We start from the raw sequence: 12,727 nt of genomic DNA on the forward strand, positions 1-12,727 counted from the left end.
AAAACGTGTTGCATCCAGACACAAACAAATGAGTGTTCATTTATCTACTCAAGGGATCCCCTCTTAATCCCTACGAGGAGCATGGCGCCACTAGGCCACAAAGTATCATTAGACAGTCTCTGCTTCAAGTGCCTCCTTCCACTCCCAACTCCACCTTGTTCAAACACTCACTCCAAATATTTTTCAATGTCTGTGTTTGGAGGGAAAATGACTACAACAATGTCCCTTCCCCAGAAATAATATGGCTCTAGGGGTATCTTCTGCTTTTGGCCCCCAACACAACTCTTCTTTTGTCTCATGGAAGAGATACCTCCTTATTGCCACGTACATATCTTTTTTATGACAGCAAAAGGTTCCAGACTGCACCCATCTGCTCACTCAGCCAGCTTTAGGCGCTCAATCTATTTGGTGGGTGACAAAATTTTTCTCCATATTTGACAATAATATTTGAATTGTCCAGAATGGAAAATATATTTATCATATTCATATCTCAGCCCAACATCAAGTTTGCTAATAAACCATAAAAAAAGAGAGGGACTAGGACACAGGATTAGTGGATTTTTCATGGAGAAAGAGGATGAGGAAAAGTTAGGCACTGACACAGACTGCCATGGTGGGAACCCCTAGCACTGGGTTCCTAAGGTGGGATGAAAGGGAAGCTGGGCCCAGTCAAAATGAAAATAAACTAGAGAGAATTAGGGAAGAGGGATAAATAGGAATCTAAAGAACCCAAAAATAGTTGTCTTGACAGAGAGATCCTACCATCCCCAAAAAGTTCCTTTGGGTCTATTTCTTCTTGTTAATTATGACAAGTAGCATTTCTGCTCATGGGTCTCCTCTGAATTTTACTTTTTTAACATCCTACTTCTACCTCTACTCCCACTGGGGTGGTTAAGCAAAGAAACTTTGATTTAAATCTAGTAACAGTCTCTTGTTTAATCCTACTGCCTCAAAAAAAGGGGGGGATGTAAGGGGATTTAAGTGACTTATCCCAAGTCATAAAGCTAGAAAATGGCAGAGCCAAGATTTGAACCAGAGTCTGGCTACAATGCCTAATATGCTTTCCACCATAGCAGCTGCCTTTGGAAGATGGAAGAGTTTGAATAGGAATGGAGTTAGAAGCTTACATTCAAAAGATTTAGATTTCTAAATCTTTCTGGCAGTTATTAGATAGGTGGTTTTCTTCTGAAGTTCTAAATTAAAAGGAGGGGCACTGTATTCAATGGTATCCTGAGCACAAGCTCTACAGCATTACCATAAGCCGTTTCATCACATCACTGACACTGAGTACACGATGAGAACAGAACTGGATCTGTCTTACCTACTCTTGCATACCTAGAACCTGGGGTGCAATGTCCAAAGTCCACCAGGTGCATAAATACTTGCTGAATGCATAGTGTTTGAAAAGAGAGCAATTTTAGAATAAGTATGTCAAAAGAAGACAGCCAGAAGGTCTCATATTATAAAGAATCAGCTATCATAGAACTAAAGTGCATCAACCAAATCAACCTTTCTGACTTGGAACACAATTAAAGTAACTATCAGATCTAAAGACTAATTGAAGGCTATCAATGCCTGAAAATTCAGACCATGGAAAAACTGTTTATCTTGCACTTTCATGCAATATGACCTCTTTTTTTTTTTTTTTTTCTTCTGAGATGGAGTCTTGCTGGAGTGCAGTGGCTCGATCTCGGCTCACTGCAACCTCCACCTCCCAGGTTCAAGCAATTCTCTGCCTCAGCCTCCTGAGTAGCTGGGATTACAAGTGTCCACCACCACGCCCAGCTAATTTTTGTATTTTCAGTAGAGACGGGGTTTCACCATCTTAGCCAGGCTGGCCTTGAACTCCTGACCTCATGATCCACCTGCCTCGGCCTCCCAAAGTGCTGGGATTACAGGCATGAGCCACCGCGCCCAACCCTGATTTCTCTTCTTGGTAGCAATTTTAACACAAGGCCTTTTTTGCCCTTCTTTCCACCCATGCTGGTACCTAGGAAATCTGAAAAAGAAGAGGAAACCAATAAACCCAGAGACTGATGGTGAAAATAGGTACAGGCAGAATTATAGTGGCCATTTGTTTAAGGTAACCAAGACTGTGTACAATCATAGCAATAAATAGCTTCAGAGAGGTTTTTCATAGTTTCTTTCCTGGTTCCCAGGTTTGAGATTATTGAATATAGCTGCTACTGAACAGTTTACATACAATAATTTTTTGAGATTTGTCCTAGAAATTTGTATAAGCCAGATAGCTTCTCCTTTAATTTGAAATAGCTAAAGTCAAAATGCCAATATCAGAAAGAATCAAAATTTTGAATTTGAAAATACAAAATATCAGAAAGAATCTTTCCTCTGTCATCTAATCAGACCGTGCTGGTCAATAGTAGTATCAAATTGGAAGGAGAGAGGAAGGGCATATTTTTAACCAAGAACTATATAACCCACATAATCTCCCTTCAGGGTCATCTCTTAAGACTGTGGGTAGTAGGATAAGAAGACATGCAAATATTGCTGTTAGAGCAACAGTATTGTTTACTCCAAATTTGTGGTCTGTATAAGAATGCATGAGAGAAATGTATTTCCATGCACCCAAAACAAAATAGAAGCATGGCACAGAAGATGGAAACATTAAGAAGGAATGATCATATGGATGTATATCCAATCATAGAAGCATTTCTAAAAGATCAATGCCACATAAAAATGAATTCAAAAGTAGCCATCCCTTCAAATAAAAGAAGCTACTTACTGCAATGCAAGACTTTAAAATATAGTAAGGATGATAAAAGCCAGCCAGCTTTTATGGACTACCCTTATGCCATTGCCCATAATCTACTCCTGTAATACATTTTTGTTTTCGTATGTTAAAGTTGGCATTAGTTTTTCTGGTTTTTTTCACGTTTTTTCCTTTCTTCTCTTTTTTTTAATTTTTGCTGTTTTAAATTGTCAGCATTAGAAATAAATAATTACCCATGCTATGTATTTCATCTTTGTACCATTTTCAATACTGAAGGTATAAATGAGGTAAAGATGTTTAGAGGATTCTAATTTGTTTTACGTATTTTTTGAAAATTTAACTCTATGGAAGTGCATTATCAGAAAATTGACTTTGCGTATAAGCATTGGGCATGTATATAAAAATGTTGAAACTTCCTCAATATATGGAGATGTCCTTTTTGCACATCTGGATTGATGAAAGATAAAATTTCTGAAGAGTTCAGCTCTTTTAGTGACTGCATATGTGATTGTGACCCATCATAGTTTTTGATCCATCTTGTCAAAAGACTTGTCTGTCAAAGTATTTCAGGTGATTATAGTTATAAAGCTGGGTACATGCAATTACCAACCGCATTCATATGCATTTATATTTTTCATTATTTGTCCTATTTCTTTATGATGTGTTTCATCTGCTTATAACTGTTATACCCATGCAACTGTCATTAGTATACCTGTTTATGCTTGCAAAAATAACGTTATTATTTTCTATTTTATTGCGTAAAGTGGTCTATGAAATGTTCTATTGTGTTTTTGTATGTTTAACAAATAAATCCCCATTTAAGATGCCAAAAAAAAAAAAAAAAAAAGACTGTGGGTAAGGGCCCAGGTAAGGATCAACTTCACCCCCTGGCTGCTGAACTAAGTCCTGACCGAATCGCTAATGATGGGTACCAATAAATAAAATACCACATACCCAGGAAAAAGGATCTCATTCCTGAGCTGCTATTTATAAAATCTGTATAAGCCAACAGTCATTTCTCTGGGCCATCTGCTTTGGTTGGCTTAGCCAAATGTGCTGACACTTTTTTTTTTTTTTTTTTGAGATGGAGTCTCGCTCTGTTGCCCAGGCTGGAGTGCAGTGGCACAATCTCAGCTCCCTGCAACCTCCGCCTCCTGGGTTCAAGCAATTCTCCTGCCTCAGCCTTCTGACTAGCTGGGCTTACAGGTGCACACCACCATGCCCAGCTAATTTTTTTGTATTTTTAGTAGAGATGGGGTTTCACCATGTTGGTTAGGCTGGTCTCCAACTCCTGACCATAATCTGCCTGCCTTGGCCTCCCAAAGTGCTGGGATTACAGGCATGAGCCACTGCACCTGGCCAGCTGACGCTCCTTTTTAAGTTTAGTTCCTAAGTTGGGGCCAAAGTCCCCATATATTAATCTTTCTTTGATTTAGAAGAGATGGTAGCAGGGTAGGGAAGACTATAACCATATCTATTGCAAGATCTCAGAAAAGAAAATGAGAACAAGGTATCTCACAGAATTTCAGTATCAGTAATCCACTTACTACCTTAGGGGACCCCAGGATTCCAGGGGAAAACACCTTGCTCAAAATTCAGATAAAGATCTTTCTAAACGCCAAGGCCAAATGTCTCCCTAGAGAAGACTAAGGGAAATGTGTATGTCCTAATTTCCCTCCCTTCTCTACTTATGGCCCACTTACATAACATTCAGCCAGGGGTTTATTGCCTCAGGCCTTTGAAGAGCCAGAATACTATTCCCATTTCTAGTCAATTTCAGTTGCTTTTGTTTAGTGTCAAGTTCATTTGCTTCATGAAGTCCTCCAAGAATGAGTATGTTTTTGACTCAAAAACTGAAAGCAATGTGGTCAAGATTTCTTGATGTCTTGGTCTAATACCAATTTATCAATCATGCTAGGACACTGTCCTCAATACCACTTCCTATCTTCCTCTGTTCTACTTTTTCTATAGCACTTCTAACCTTTTAAACATACTACATAATTTACTATGTTTATTGTTCATTGTTTCCCCTGCTAGAACATAAGCTCCATGATTAGCAGGGCTTCTGTCTCCACTGTATCCCAAGTCTCTAGAACTGTGCCCAGCACATAGTAAGGTTTTTAATAAATATATGATGAAATTTAAAGATGTGAGTGTATTAGATGGTGGAACACAAGTACGCAGGAAAAAAGAAATCTTCACATATGGGTTCCATCACCCAATAAGTGTTTCTTTTTTTCCATCTTCCTGCAGCCAATTTCATATCTTTTTTTTTTTTTTTTTTTTTGAAACAGGGTCTCACTCTGTTCCCCAGGCTGGAATGCGGTGGCATGATTTTGGCTCACTGCAACCCCCACCTCCCAGGCTCAAGCAATCCTCCTACCTCAGCCTCCCTAGTAGCTGAGACTATAGGGACATGGCGCCACACCTGGCTAATTATTTGTATTTTTTGTAGAGATGGGGTTTTGCCATGTTGCCCAGGCTGGTCTCAAACTCTTGGGCTCAAACAATCCTCCTGCCTTGGCCCCCCGAAGTGCTGGGATTACAGGTGTGAGCCACCTAATCCAGCCCAGATATTCTTTTTTTTTTAAGACGGAGTCTCACCAGGCTGGAGTGCAGTGGCGTGATCTCGGCTCACTGCAACCTTCGCCTCCCCGGTTCAAGCGATTCTCCTGCCTCAGCCTCCCGAGTAGCTGGGACTACTGGCACGCACCACCACACCCAGCTAATTTTTGTATTTTTAGTAGAGATGGGGTTTCGCCATGTTAGCCAGCATGGTCTCAATCTCTTGACCTCGTGATCTGCCTGCCTTGGCCTCCCAAAGTGCTGGGATTACAGTCGTGAGCCACTGCGCCTGGCCCAGATATTCTTTTACAGCATTTTTACTATAATGTAGTTAAGTAAGAGCAGAGAAATAAAGGGGCTGAAATCCTATCTATCCTTCAGGGTCCTTTGAAATGCTAACTGCATGAGAACTTTACCAATCTTCCCAAATCTCTTCAAGACCTCCTTCATTATCTTTTTTATGGGCCTCAGAAGCCACTTTTACATCGAGTGCATGTGTCTGTGGGTGTGCCCATGCACATCCTTTTTGTCATCTGTTATATTGGAAACTCTTTGAAGGCAAAAAATGTTCATTTTTCAGTGGCCCATAGAGCTTTACATGATGTCTTATCTGAGGATACTCAATAAATGAACAAATTGAAGTTAAAGCCCTCATCATCCTCTCTGGAATAAAGCTTGAAGTTAAAGTTATCTGCTAAAATGAGGTTTGGTAAGTAGATTTAAGACAATCTGTTTCATTCTTGACTCCACTGGTAGAATTAAGAGTTTACTCCAAGGGCCAGATGTGGTGGCTCATGCCTGTAATCCCAGCACTTTGGGAGGCTGAGGCAGGAGGATCACCTGAGGTCAGGAGTTCGAGACCAGCCTGATCAACATGGAGAAACCCTGTCTCTACTAAAAATACAAAATTAGCTGGGCGTGCTGGCACATGCCTGTAATCCCAGCTACTCAGGAGGCTGAGGCAGGAAAATAGCTTGAACCCAGGAGGCAGAGGTTGCGGTGAGCCGAGATCGTGCCATTGCACTCCAGCCTGGGCAACAAGAATGAAACTCCATCTCAAAAAAAAAAAAAAAAAAGTTTACTGCAAGGCATAGACTACTTCTTTTCCTGGTACATCTAAAAAAGGTATCCAAGCCTCTTAGCATTTCAAAAAGGCCGAAGTGAACAGTTGCAGGGTCTTCCAGTCTCAAACCATAAAGAGAAGGACCATCAAGGATACTGACAATACAGACAGAGCAGTGACTGCCTCCTGGAGACCACATAACTACTTAAGAAATGAGAAAAGCCAGATGGGGACAGCCAATGCTGTCAGTACAGCTCAAAGAGCTCCACAGGCATCAATGCTTAGTTGCACAAAAAAGTCAGTTATGCTGAGTTCTTCTTTCATCATATGTGCCTCACATGTGTTTATAACCAACTACTTGCAACCAATTAAAAACAGCTGTTTCTTCCAATTACATGGGAGGAAAAAGCAGATACCTAGGCCTAAGTCACTGAGAATGAATACATGTTTAGAAAAAGAAGACAGACAGAGCACACAAACATATGCAGGCCCATAAAAATGCATTTACAGCTGTTTCCAGCCTACTTCATCAGCCTACTGCCAGTGGGGGTGGTTACAGTGACTTGGCAGTAAAACCACATGTTTTTCCCTTCCATTCAGGGAAAAATTTGTCACATAAGAGAACCCTCTTGAACTACTGATGAGTCAAGGGTAGCCTTCATGCAAGAACAACTCAATCAACCATTCCAGGTGGGTAGCAAGGAAGGACAATGTCTTGATCTCTAAGGAGTTATTAAAAGGTGAGTTTAAAAAGGGAGAAGGCCTTCTTTTTCTTCTTTTGTAGACACGGAGTCTCATTCTGTTGCTGAAGTGTGCAGCCTCAAACTCCTGGGCTCAAGCAATACTCCTGCCTCAGCCTCCTGAGCAACTGGGACTACAGGCATATGCCACCATGCCCAGTTTTCTTTCTTTTCTCTTTCTTTCTTTTGTTCTTTTGTTCTTTCTTTTTATTATTATTATTATTAGAGACACAGTCTTGCTGTGTTGCTCAGGCTGGTCTCAAACTCATGGGTTCAACTGATCTTCCTGCCTCAGCCTCCCAAAGTGCCAGGATTACAGGTACGAGCCATTGTGCCTAGCAGCAGTTAGTTTTAAAAAAAATGTTTGTGAAGACAGGGTCCCACTATGTTGCTCAAGATGGTCTCAAACTCCTGAGGCATCAAGCGATCCTCCCACCTCAGCCTCGCAAAGTGCTGGGATTACAGGCATGTGCCACTGTGCCCAGCCGAGAAGGCTTTCCTAGTGCGGAATAACAGTCATTGAGTAGCTACTAAGTACTCTCACAATAATCCTGAGAAGGTATTATTGTTGTTGGTGGTGGTATTATCCTTATTTCACAGGAGTTTGGTAAGATTAGGAAATTTTTCCAAAGCCCCCAGTTGGAAGATAAATGGATCAGGAATTTAAAGCCATTCCCAACAACTCTATCACATTATGTTTCTTTCCATAAATAAGAAGGTCTTAGAGTAAGAGGTAGCTCAGGAAAAGCAACTCGACCTGTAAAAACCCTAAAGCCCTTTCTAACGAGAATTCAGGGAAAGGCAATATAAATATTTTCAAGAGACACCTACCAACCTTCCCCACACACTGCCAAATCCATTACTTCCATACCTAACTTACTAGGGAAAAAATGCTTTGGAAATGATGGATCTACACTGATCTTACTATACATAGCAGTAACAATGTCTTATATTTGAATACACATTGTTTTCAGAAAGCTTCCAAGATTATTAAATCATCACACAATATAAGGTAGAGGTGGGAGACGTTTTATATAAGAAACTGAGGCTCAGACAAATACTATCATGTAACTTGCTAAGAATCAGACATGTAGTTAGTGGTAGTTAAGTTCAAGTTAGAGGACTTGAATCCAGGTATGATTTTAAGTCTAATGCTCCTTTCAATATGTAACACTGGCTCTATATGTAACTGCTGGTCCATTTATTTTATTTTCAGAATTACCACATAAAAACAGATGCCCTTCCTACCTACTTTAGAGGTCTTAGACATATTCCAATGGACTTTTTCTTTGCCACAGCAAAATTCCCAGTTCTAGTTCTATTCCTTCCTCTAACTTTTATTTTTCTTTTTTTTTTTTTTGTTTTTATTTTTTGAGATGGAGTCTCCTCTGTCACCCAGGCTGGAGTGCAGCAGTGCGATTTCGGCTCAATGCAACCTCTCCCTCCCGGGTTCAAGTGATTCTTCTGCCACAGCCTCCCGAGTAGCTGGGATGATGGGTGTGCACCACTACACCTGGCTAATTTTTGAATTTTTAGTAAAGACAGTGTTTCACTGTGTTAGCCAGATTGGTCTCAAACTCCTGACTTCAAGTGATCCACCCCCCTCAGCCTCCCAAAGTGCCGGGATTACAGGCATGAGCCACTGCACCCGGCCCCTTCCTTTAAGTTTTAAAGGGATTTTTAGAATGAGTTGTTTGAAATTACTAAAAAATTGGACCTGATCTTCCCTGGTAGCAAGTTTTATAGTAGATATAGGTCTTACATCTTGAAATGATCTTGTCAGCCCACGAGGAAGTCCTATTGGAAAGACTTATATAGTATTGTTTATACAGTAAATAAATTTCATCTCTTTGGAGTTTGTATAGCAAAAAAACAAAGACTGATTAACAGTCTTCCTGAGCAGGAGTGTGCAGAAGAAAAAGATGGCCTTGACTTTGGCCCACACTCAGGACCACTCTCCATCTCGTTCTCTCAGCACTCGGCATGCACATGAAACACACAGCAGGCATCAAATAAATGCTGACTGCTTGTCATCTAGAGTCTAGTTCTGATTATGCCATTAGGTATACAATGGCAAACCAGCTTTCCCTTACTAGCCTGCCTTAGAATCATATATCCAATAGGTACACAGAGAATATGGGGGGGGGGGGCGGAGAGAGAGAGAGAATGAATGAATGAATGAATGAATGAATGAATGAATGTGTACGCACTTATCCTTGGCCCATGATTATTTAAGTCAAAAAGACATTAGGTTGGATTAAGAGTTTCCTGACAAGATTTTCCTCATCAAAGCATTCAAAGTTAGAACTCAAGGGATGCATCCAGCCCACAGATATCTTGTTAGGCTTGCTGAACCTTGCTAAATATTTTTTATAGCTATGCATTAATTGCCAACATTTAAAAATTGAGGTATTACATATAAAAATGAGAGGTACCAAATAGTCCTGAAGCCATGCTGAAGAGGAGGGCTGAAAACAGGGGGAGTTAAAACCATGCACGTGGCCAGGAAACCATCCTTTCCCCATATAAGCAGAAGTCTGGGGGTTGCCAATTGACACTGACCCAAAGAGGTTTTAGATTGGCAATACAAGGCACAGCTGGGGGTGTGATTAAACAAAAGTCTTCATATAGATCTGTAAGACCCACAGCCCCATTTCCCTATTTGGCTCTTAACAGCCATAGTTTAATTACCAGGCAAATACTCTCTAGGTAGGAGAATGAAGATTCCTTTTTTGGGAAACTGACTGATTTCAATAGTAGAAAGTCAACAGAGAATGTCTAATATTGAAAATCCAAAAATATTATGAGCATCTTATAGACAAAGGTAGAGAAAGGGACTGTTGTGCTTTTAAAAAATAAGCTTTATAATATTATTTGATTTAAAAATTATATAGCTGTATTACTTTGATAAAAAGAAGTACTTAATTACAAAAATAGTGGAGGTAATAAAAAAGAACAAGAAGGAAGAATAGAAAGAAAAAGAGAAGATTCATGAATAAGAAAAAATAAAAGAGGCCAGGCACAGTGATGCACACCTGTAGTCCTAGATACTTGGGAGGCTTAGGCAGGAGGATTGCTTTAGCCCAGGAGCTCAAGGCTGTATGTAGTACACTATGATTGTGCCTGTGAATAGCCACTGCACTCTAGCCTGGGCAACATAGCAAGACCCTGACTTTAAAAAAAAAAAAAGAAAAGAAAAAAAATCTGGGTATGATCTGTCAGAATAGTGGCAGAAGGGTTGAATCCCCAAATGAGTCAAGACATGCCAAAAATAATCTTACAAGATATTTTAGTTACATACAGAGCAAGATGATGATCAAAGGGACAGACTTGCTGTGATTAACGATGTAATGCTGAAGAGTGATACAGAGAAAACAAACCCTCAATTACAGTGAATCCAACAACAGGGATAGTTATAAGGTCCTGTCCTTGTGCACAAAGAAGCCCAAGTACCAAGTAAAGGATGGGGATGCAGAACCAACCATAGCCCATGTGGAAAGTATTAATAGATCATGGGTTCTGTGGCCTCTAAAACAGCTTATGTGACACTGGGTGTACTTTCTGAAACACTGCATAGTGCATTTTAGAATAAAGCAGCCAAAGATTCTTATCCGGCCTGGTCAGACTAAATCTGCTAGATGTATTCAGTTAATCCATAAACGGGGCAGAACAAATTCAGGAGAGAAAATCAGTACAGCAGAGGAATTGACATAACTATTTTTTAAGGAACTACTAAATAAACTTAGGGGTACTATCTCTGGAGAACATCTAGAAGATGACATGAGAAATTCCTTATAAGAAGGGGAAGGGACACTAGGGATGCACGTGCACAGAGAAAAGTGGGAACACAGTGAGAAGGTGGCCAAGGAAAGAGACATCGAGAGAAACCAAACCTGCCAACACCTTGATCTTGGACTTCTAGCCTGCAGAACTGTGAGAAAATAAATTTCTGTTGTTTAAGCCACCCAGTCTGTGATACTTTGTTACTGCAGCTCTGGCAGACTAGATGGTCGACATCCTAAATCAGTAAAGAAAGCGGCAGGAGGCCGGGCACAGTGGCTCATGCCTATACGCCCAGCATTTTGGGAGGCCAAGGTGGGACGATCACTTAAGTTTGAGGCTACAGTGAACCAAGATCATGCCACTCCACTCCAGCCTGGGCAAGAGAGTGAGACCCTGTCTCTTACAAAAAAAAAAAAAAAAAAGCAGCAGGGAGAAGAAAAAAACCTACAATACTATTGATAATTCTTTCCTATTCTCTCTATTCAAACGTGAAAAAGATTCCAGAGAATAGTCCTGGGGAGAAGAAGGATTATCCACATTCTATTTTTAAAGTCATACTAACAAATTAAAAGCTTTTCAAGATCAGGTAAAAGATACAATTAAACCCAAAGATTACTTCTCAATGAATCAAGCTAGGATTTACAGGGGTGGGACACTTGTATCCACAACCACCTCAAGTGCTAGAACATCATTCTTTGTTCAGGTAGACTACTGCTGTTCCATTTGCTTGTGTCAAAGGTAAGCTGTTTCACTCATGCTTTCTAAATTCTAGAAGGGGAAAAGTCCTTTTGTAACTTGTTTAGTAACTAGACCACAGCAAATGTTGAGTTATGCCAAAAGTAGGCCTCAACAGGTTTTGAAAGGCAGATGTTTGGTAAGAATATTGTTAATTCAGCAACAGCCAAGAACTTCCCTAAACTCTGAGCACTACTATAGACACGTTTTGTGTAATATACTTGGCATAGTCCTCTAATTTTCCTAAAGGCCATTTTCCAGCTTAATGTCATGTATCACCTGGAACAGATGGCTATATTGAGCTGTTTGAGTATTAAAAACAGACATTTTTCTACCATTAGGTAACACTCATTGAGCACATGAAGACACTATTACCATTAGGTAACACTCATTGAGCACATGAAGACACTATTATCAAAAATGAAGAAGATTAAGAAACAAACCATCCTAAGAAAAAAAAAAAAAACTAAGTAAAAAGAATGAAGAGGTATGATCCACACTGTTTGAAAGCTCAGATGGCTAAAATACAAATTTATGGAAAGCTGCAGCCTTTTTTCAGAATACAATTATAGCAAATGTAAAAATATTTCTTCCTAATTTCTTTGACGTCCCGGGTCAACAAAGCCCCAGGGAAAATACCTGTCCATCAACAAAGAAAGCCTCCCTTTAGTTAACATGACCACGGAGGACAAAGGAAAGAAAGAGCCCTACTAACTGTTTGTAGAGTAATAAGCAAGAATATGAAGATGGATAATAAAAGCAAAGCATGTAAAAGCAAGACAAAAATATTCCAGGTGTGGGCTGGGTGCGGTGGCTCACACCTGTAATGCCAGCACTTTGGGAGGCTGAGGAGGGGAGATCATCTGAGGTCAGGAGTTCGACACCAGCCTGGCCAACATGGTGAAACCCCATTTCTACTAAAAATACAAAAAATTAGCCAGTGTGGTGGCATGCACCTGTAATCCCAGCTACTCGGGAGGCTGAGGCAGGAGAATCGCTTGAACCAGGGAGGCAGAGGTTGCAGTAAGCCAAGATCACACCAGTGCACTCCGGCTTGGGCAACAAGAGTGAAACTTTGTCTCAAAAAAAAAAAAAAAAAAAAAAAAAATC

At 40.3% G+C, this 12,727-nt stretch overlaps 1 protein-coding gene across 5 annotated transcripts in view; it reads right to left on the reverse strand.

The window, feature by feature from the left end:
• The window catches only part of DCAF5 (DDB1 and CUL4 associated factor 5), a 103,228-nt gene that overhangs the window by 12,516 nt on the left and 77,985 nt on the right, over nucleotides 1-12,727 (reverse strand). The gene's annotated exons all lie outside the window — the stretch shown is intronic.

Source organism: Pongo pygmaeus, chromosome 15 (assembly GCF_028885625.2).
Source record: "Pongo pygmaeus isolate AG05252 chromosome 15, NHGRI_mPonPyg2-v2.0_pri, whole genome shotgun sequence".
Taxonomy (NCBI): Eukaryota; Metazoa; Chordata; class Mammalia; order Primates; family Hominidae; genus Pongo; species Pongo pygmaeus.